This window comes from Podarcis liolepis (genome assembly GCF_965112155.1).
Source record: "Podarcis liolepis genome assembly, chromosome: 16".
In the NCBI taxonomy this organism is placed as follows: domain Eukaryota; kingdom Metazoa; phylum Chordata; class Lepidosauria; order Squamata; family Lacertidae; genus Podarcis; species Podarcis liolepis.
In genome coordinates, this window is record NC_139567.1 from 43750186 (window position 1) to 43759267 (window position 9082).

Genomic DNA, 9082 nt, shown 5'->3' on the forward strand with positions numbered 1-9082 from the left:
TTCTCTGATTTATGTCTAATTTATTTGGTCCTTGTGTATGTTTCCCAAGGGAAGGGAGAATCAAGCGGCTTCATTAAGGCTGGGACTGGAGACCCTGTCACGCTCCAGATGGGGTTGGATTCTGGCTCCCATCAGCACCCGCTCCCAGCCAGCATGACCAATGGTCAGGGATGAAGAGGGCTGTGGTCTTACAGCGTCTGAGGATTCTGGGTTCCCTGTCCCACTTGAAAGCAATCTGTCTCTGGGACACCAGGCGCCATCTGTGTGAGTTCCTCTGGCACCAAGGGATGTTCAGCTCCCATGGCCCCCTGGGTGCCAGGGAAACTCATGCTGCGTCCGGCTCCCATGGCCCCACCCCCCAAAAAATATCAATATTAATATACTTCTTCATCATTGTATTTCAATTCAACAATTACTTTGATAAAATACATACAGTGGTACCTCGGGTTAAGTACTTGATTCGTTCTGGAGGTCCGTTCTTAACCTGAAACTGTTCTTAACCTGAAACACCACTTTAGCTAATGGGGCCTCCTGCTGCTGCCGCGCCGCTGGAGCACAATTTCTGTTCTCATCCTGAAGCAAAGTTCTTAACCCGAGGTACTATTTCTTGGTTAGCGGAGTCTGTAACCTGAAGTGTATGTAACCTGAAGCATATGTAACCCGAGGTACCACTGTATTTTGTTATGTGCAAATGGCTTTAATAAATAATAATAATAATAATAATAATAATAATAATAATAATAATAAATTTTATTTATATCCCACCCTCCCCAGCCGAAGCCGGGCTCAGGGCGGCTAACAACAATAAAACAGTACAAAAGTACAACACAAACAACACTCTAAAATCATTCATTATAAAATTAATTCAAATCAAGCCACTGGCAACCATTGGGCCAGAGCTCCGCGAAGATTGCCGAGGGAGGGAGTCAGGCTGTGCCCTGGCCAAAGGCCTGGTGGAACAGCTCTGTCTTGCAGGCCCTGCGGAAAGATGTCAAGTCCCACAGGGCCCTGGTCTCTTGTGACAGAGCGTTCCACCAGATCGGGGCCACAGCCGAAAAAGCCGTGGCTCTAGTTGAGGCCAGCCTAACCTTCCTGTGGCCCGGGATCTCCAAGATGTTTTTATTTGAAGACCGTAAGTTTCTCTGTGGGACACACCAGGAGAGGCGGTCCCGTAGGTATGAGGGTCCTAGGCCCTATAGGGCTTTAAAGGTTAAAACCAGCACCTTAAACCTGATCCTGTGTGCTGGTCCAGGGGGGAGGTTACTGTGGGGTGAGGTCCAGGACCTGAGTCGAGGGTCGGCAGACAGTCCTCCACGGGCGAAGCGGGGTCGAGGGCGCGAGGAGCAGGGCAAGGACAGGAACTCTGGGGGAACAGGACTGGATGCTGACCGAAACAGCTCTTCAATGACGTTGCTCCCGCAACCTGAGACCGGGCTGACTGGCCTTTATCTTCTCTGAGGCCAGGGGCGGTCCCGGCCCCCAGGAGACCCGCCTCTCCTGGCCTTAAGGCGAGCACTCCTCCTGGGAGAAACCAGTTCCCTCCGCCTCTCTGCCCTGAGCCTCTGCAGCTCAGGAGAGGCTGAAGGGTTACTGGACCCAGGGGGAGACTCACCTGTAGGCACTGAGTCCTCAACCACCTCCGGAGCCAGAGTGGATTCACCTGGTGCCTGCTCCTGAGGATCCGGCACAGGTGCAGGCGCTTCAGAATCAAGACCCTGCCCCAGTTCAGCCGGCCCTGGAGGCGGGGACTCCTGTGCAGGCTGGGGTTCCTCCGGTTCAGCCTCTGAATCGGATTCCCAGGCCATCACATCCTGTACTCCACTGGGAGCCAGTGCAGTTGGTATAGCACCGTATGAATGTGATCTCGCAGCGAAGACCCCATAAGGAGTCTCACTGCAGCATACTGCACCCGCTGGAATTTCTGGGTCAGTCTCAAGGGCAGCCCCACATAGAGCGAGTTACAATAATCCAGTCTGGAGGTGACCGTCGCGTGGATCACAGTGGCTAGGTCAGGGCGAGAGAGGTAAGGAGCCAACTGCTTAGCTTGGCGGAGATGAGAAAATGCCGCCTTTGTTATAGCTGCAATCTGCGCCTCCATGGAAAGGGAGGTGTCGAAGATTACACCCAAACTCCTAACGGACGGTTATTTACCGTATGGCATATATTCAACACAAAAAACAGCAGCAATTTGTTGTTGACAAATGACAGCTGGACATATAAAGGTAAAGGGACCCCTGACCATTAGGTCCAGTCGTGGCCGACTCTGGGGTTGTGGTGCTCATCTCTCCTTGCTGGCCAAGGGAGCCGGCGTACAGCTTCCGGGTCATGTGGCCAGCAGGACTAAGCCACTTCTGGCGAACCAGAGCAGCGCACGGAAACACCGTTTACCTTCCCGCCAGAGTGGTACCTATTTATCTACTTGCACTTTGACGTGCTTTCGAACTGCTAGGTTAGCAGGAGCAGGGACCGAGCAACGGGAGCTCACCCCGTCACGGGGATTCGAACTGCCGACCTTCTGATCGGCAAGCCCTAGGCTCTGTGGTTTAACCCACAGTGCCACCTGCGTCCCACCTCCATTCCCTTCAGTAGCTATGGGCCTCATCAAACCTAAATCCGACCCTGGTCCTCCTTGCTGGTTTCCTGTAGGGGCACCCGGTTGACCACTGTGAGAAGAAGGATGCTGGTCTAGATGGGCTGTGGGCCGTATCCAGCATGGCTCTTTTTACGTTCTTCTGCTCTGCAGCCGTTCCCTTATACAAATCCACAGCAACCTGCTCTCACCGATTTGTGAAAAGTGCAAAAGCGGCCGCCCTCCAGTCTGGCTGTTGACCTCCTTCCCTCCCACAGGACCGGCTCTGTCCCTTTCACCCCGACCCTTCTCCAAGATGAACTCGTCAGGCCAAAATCGGAGGACCAACTTTGACGGCCTGACAGCTGTAAGCCTCTGGCGCTATGTCCTTGCATTAACTTTGATGCTCTACCCTACGCTGGGAACAAGATGCTTCTCATCTCATTCTTTTTTAAAAAATGGAAATATAAATGATGCTCGGAGGAAATAGACCAGCAGACCTTTCCTTCTGCAAAGGGAAATGATCCACATCCCCCCCCCAGCCCCCTCCGATTTAACTCCTGTCAGGATGACTCAACGCCTCTCTCTAATTCCCTTTTTTTGGGAAAACATCTTCCAGACCTGGTTCTTGATATGAATAATGATGCTGATGTCAGGGGGGGGTGTTGTGTTGGGGGGGGAGCCAGCAGACGGTTGTGCTTATGTAGTCAGCAATTTGCTGTCTGTGGCCAGAGGCATTTGAGAAGCGGGAGAATGAGAGCATGTATTGGGGTAATATTGTGCTTTCTGACTGACGGATCACAGGGAGGGAGAGAGAGAGAGAGAGAGAGAGAGAGAGAGAGAGAGAGAGAGAGACTGGAGGGAAAATGGAAAAGACATTGAATCTACCTGGACCCAGGGAGCTAATAAATAAATCATGGTAATCCCCCAAGGTCCACACTGGGGGGAAGACCCTCTGGAGGTGTTGTTTGGAGAATGTGGGTGGAGTTCAGTCAGAAACTACTACCCTGGAGAAGAGGAGGCCTGAACAGACTCGCCTCTTGCAGGTACGAGGTGGGCAGGCAGCTGTTCACTTGCAAGCAGCTGTGCAAGCAAAACTCCCCCCCCCCCCCGGAGAGAAGAGGGGGTTGAGTTGCTGTTTCTTAATTTTGCAACCTTGAGAGTTACCTTCAAATGTTTCCTCAGAGGGAAGGGGTGGTGGCGGTGGAAGCAAAAAAAAGCCGGCTTCTTTCAGGAAAGGCTCAGAAAGTTGAGGGAATCGCCACCTTCGCTTTTGGAGTTTAACTTCCTAGTCCTTGCTGTGCAAGGAAGGGGGCTGGAAGGGCGTGTGGAAACATAAGAACATCAGAAGCGCTTGCTGGATCAGGCCCAAAAGACCCTGTCTAGGCCAGCATCCTGTCCTCAAAGGGAACAATCAGAAGCTGCCAGGGGAAGCAGGACTTGAGTCCATCAGCAACTCTCCCTTCTTGTGCCTTCCAGCATCTGCTATTCAGAAGCATCGCTGCTTCTGACTGTGGAGCTGGTACCCTCTGAAGCCAGTGGGGAGGTGATTTCCTAATGCTCAGTGACAGAACTTCATTGTCCTGCTTGCTGTTTGCTGCTCTCCCTCAGCAGTGCAAAACAAGGAGAGGGAACCTTGCGCACTTGCTAAATTTGCATTCAGTGTAGAGGTTGTGGAATTCCTCTATTTCTGTTGCAGAATCTGGGTGGCTTTTGTGCAAGATAGGCTTTTGGGTTCTCATAATGCGGGTGGTGCTGTGGGTTAAACCACAGAGCCTAGGACTTGCTGATCAGAAGGTCGGCGGTTCGAATCCCCACGATGTTGCTCAGTCCCTGCTCCTGCCCATCTAGCAGTTCGAAAGCACGGCAAAGTAGATCAATAGGTACCACTCTGGCGGGAAGGTAAATGGCGTTTCCGTGCGCTGCTCTGGTTTGCCAGAAGCGGCTTAGTCCTGCTGGCCACATGACCTGGAAGCTGTGCGCCGGCTCCTTTGGCCAATAAAGCGAGATGAGCGCCCAACCCCAGAGTCGGCCACGACTGGACCTAATGGTCAGGGGTCCCTTTACCTTTAACACCCCCTTGCTTTCTCAGATGGAGGATAGAGGGTCCTCTGTGAGGCTGGGGGTGTAGAAACTGGCCCACTTTGCAAAGCTTAGTCTCTGGCTTGACCCGCCTCTAGCATGTGGCCCTCGGATGATTGCCCAGAAGGGAAATGTGGCCCTCAGATGGAAAAAGATTCTGCGCCTTCGCTGTTAACAGCTTACAGCAGAGGTTTTCAACCTTTTCGAGTCTGCGGCTCCCTTGACCAACTGGGCATCCCTGTGAGGCTCAGGAGCCCAGTTGGGTCACCCCTTGCCTGCAGAGCTGGCAGCCCCTCACCCTTTTTCAAACACCCTCCCTTATGGAGTGTTGCCTGCTGCAACAAGCAGCCCCCAAGCTTTTGGGAGGTGGATATGTGAGACGGCATCAGAGGAAGCAGCACCCCTGACCATCATTCACGGCACACTGGTTGAAAACCAGTGGCTTACAGTATACCCCAGAGGAGGGCCTGTTTGCCTGGATGAAACCCTGCACAAAACAACAACAAACCTCTGGTTATGTGAAACATATTCAATAAACACACAAGACGCGACTGGCTGTACGTTTGAAAAAATACTATATACTATTCATTGTATTGCATTGTAGATTTCAGCAGAAGTAGCTCATCAAGTTCAACAAAAAAAGTAGAAGACCCAGTGGATCTTTTCATTCTCTAATCAGTTTATGCATATGTAGAATCATAGAATCATAGAATCACAGAGTTGGAAGAGACCACAAGGGCCATCGAGTCCAACCCCCTGCCAAGCAGGAAACACCATCAGAGCACTCCTGACATATGGTTCTCAAGCCTCTGCTTAAAGACCTCCAAAGAAGGAGACTCCACCACACTCCTTGGCAGCAAATTCCACTGTCAAACAGCTCTTACTGTCAGGAAGTGTCTATTCCACCTGTCCAACATTCCACACAAAAGGTTGTTGCAGTTCCACAGAATCCTTTCACAGACTTTTTTTCGTTAAACTTGATGAGCTACTTCTGTTGAAATGTACAATTCAATTCAATGAATAGTATATATAATTTTTTTCAAACGTACAGCCAGTTACGTCTGGTGTGTTTATCGGATGAAACCCTGAGCAGGACAACTCTGGTTAGAGGGGGAGCTGCAACTAACATTTGCAGCTCCCCCTTGCCATTACTGTGAAACGATTCCATCACTGGCATGCAAAGGTGCTTTGAGCAGGAATGGGAAGCACAAAAAGCCACATTCAGTGGGGAGGGAAATCTCCCAGGGCCTTCATGGGCGGAGCCTTAGACAAAGGTGGGCGGGGCATCTCTGTTCCTCCACCTCTCCCCTCACCTGTTCCCCCTCCTTGGCACCTAAGTGACGAAAGGGCCAGGTTTGGGCCCTGAGGGAACATGATCCTGAGCCTTGCTTTAGGATTTCACCAGCGAAAGAAGAGGAGAACGTGTCTCTGCTCAAAAGGAACATTAAACCTGGATTTTGGAAGGGGGAGGAGGTCAGGAGCGAAGAGGGTGACTGTGATCAGGTAGGCAGGAGGGAGGATTAAGGGGTGAAGCCAAAAGGCCTTGCTGTAGAAATGGCTTTTTTGAGCAGGGATTTGAAGGGGGGGGGGGAGTGGCAGGAAAGCTATCCTGGACCTGAAGGGATGCCTGAAGGTGAAACAGAGGGAGAGGGAGGGAACTGCAGCTTGTGTGTTTGTTTGCTTGTGTGTGTGTGATTTTTAAACATGTGCATGTCGCTTAATTATCAAAAACTCGAAGCAGTTTCCACAGAACGTAAAACATGCATGCAAAGTGCTCTGCCACTAAGCTGCAGGCTGAGCTTCAGGTGCCAAAGCCCACAAGAAGGACACAAACACAACAGCCACTCTCCCCAGCAAATGATATTCAGAAGCACTTCCTGCCTCTGGCTGTGGAGAGACAACATAGTCATTGATGGCCTCCTCCTCCTCCTTGAATGCCTCTAATCCTCTTCGGAGTTGGTGATCCTTGCTGCCTCTTGCAGGAGTGACCTCCAGAGGATGTGCTGAGGCAGAGGAAGACTGTTCCTCTTGCCGGATTCCCAATCTAGAAGCCCTGGGGATTGAACCCAGAGCCAGCACCTATCACTGAGCTGTTAACCCCAAGCCACACCTCTCTTGATCCCTTTCTCCTCTGCCTTGATGCTGAGTTCTTCACGCAGCGCAGAGTTAAACTACGGAACTCCCTCCCACATGAGGGAGTGGTGGCGACCAACCTGGATGTCTTTAAAAGCGGATTAGAGGAGGAGGAGAGGGCTAGCAATGGCTACTCGCCAGGATGGCTCTGTTCTACATCCAGGGTCAGCGACAACAATGCTTCTGAACACCAGTTCCTGGAAACCACAGGAGGGGAGAGATGCTCTTGTGTTCAAATCTTGATTTTGAGCTTCCCGTTGGGACATCTGGTTGGCTGCTCTGAGAGCAGGACATGGCCTGATCCAGCACAGGTTCTCCTTGTCTTCTTATATCGCCTCCAGTCCTGTGCATTCATGCTTCCCGGATCAGTTCACACACACACACACACACACACACACACACACACACACACGTCTGTGCCAAGATTTGATCTCTCTCCCCTTTCCAGTTTTCAAAAGAGACAGAGTCCATTACATGTCTCGTCCCCTCCAGCGATTAAAAAAGAGAAGAGGCCTTTGGTGAAGGCAGAAAGCAGAGAATTGGCTGTGTGCTCAGCACCATGGACAGAGCCCCAATTAGTCTTGTGGACAGATGTCACCACACTGCAGGGGAGGATGATTCTCAACCCCCCTTCACCCTTAAACTCATATGCTCAGCAATTTTCTCCCCCTCTTCTTATCGTTAAGGAACAAACTAGGCCATGTCAGCATAAAATAAAATAAAATAAAATAAAAATGTCCTCCAATCGTGTGTGCTTGGGGGCCCCCGGTTTCCCAGTCCGTTTGTGTTCTTAACCAGGTCCTTTGCTCTCCCCAGCTGGGATGGGGGGAGAGTCCTCTCTCCGCCATGGCCCCCCTTGTCCCGAAATGGGAAGCGGAAGCCTGAAAACAAGAGTTTTGTCCTCTTTGGTGCTCCCCGTGACTTTTTAAAAAATTCATCAAAGGGAGCTGAGCGAGCGAAGAGGACGTGATCAAAGCCAGGCGGGGGGCCAGATGAAAAGGCTTCGCTTCAGCTCTCGATGGGCTTCTGGGGCTCATCTGATGTGCTGCGCATGGCTTGGTGGGGTTCGGGTTCTGCTCTTTCACTCCTGCATCTTAGAAAGGGCTAGGGGGGCGCTGGAGGAGTTTGGGTTCAACATCCCAAGATCCAATCCTCTAAAGGGTGTGCAGAGCATTCTGTGGCTTGCCGTGGGGTGGGGTGGGGTGGAATGGCTGTAGCATAGTGGTAGAGCTACAACAATATGTGTTTATTCAAATCATGCACAGCATAGAGAAAGCTGGTAAATTTTCCCTCCCTCTCTCACAGCCCTACAACTGATGGACATCCATCAAAGCTGCAAGCTGGAAGATTCAGGGCAGGTAAATGAAATGACTTGTTCACGTATTGACTGTGGAACTCACAGCCGCAAGATGGCCACCAACTTGGGAGGCTTTAAAAGAGGATCGGGCAAATTCATGGAGAAGGAGAGGGTTTGGGTGGCTCCTAGCCACAGTGGCTGGGCTTTGCCACCACATCTGGAGGGAGTGGTGCTTCTAAATTCCAGTTAATGGAAACCACAGGAGGGGAACATCCCTTGCCAGAACCCTTGGCAAGTCACTGCTGCCAGTCCGTGTGGGCAGAACTGAGCTGGATGGAGCAGTGTGCTGATTCGGTATGAGGATGCTTTCTGCATTGCTGTTTAAATCAGTAGTTGAGCCTTCACCCTGGTATGGCTCCCCTTTATCACGTACACAGCCCAACAAGACAACGACAAAAATCCACCAACAGCATACAAATCAGTATGGCTAACCTGATCCAAAACACCCACCCACCACACTCACACACGAAAACAAAGACCAGCACTGCCAACCACAAACAAACAACCACACCCTAGGCCAACCCCAACCTCTCTCACCACCAAAGGAACACAAGTGAACAGCAGAGAACCTGCACAAGCGATGCTGACACAAAACCCCACATATTTAAGTATAATAGAAACATCGCCACCCGACCCCACCCCCACCCATCTTCCCCACCCTTTCCCCTTCTTCTTCCTAATGTCTTAACAAATGAAACTGATCTGTAAAAAATGTTACTTGGGGGGGGGGGGGGAGAGAGAGAGAGAGAGAGAGAGAGAGATTGAGAGAGAGATTGCACATACTTTTGTAAACTAAGAAAATATTTTAAATAGATAGATAGATAGATAGATAGATAGATAGATAGATAGATAGATAGATAGATGATTCAGAACCATGAGGACTGGAAGCTTGCTTTATTTTTGGTGGAAGGGTGGTCGCTCAGTGGTGAATTTTTGACATG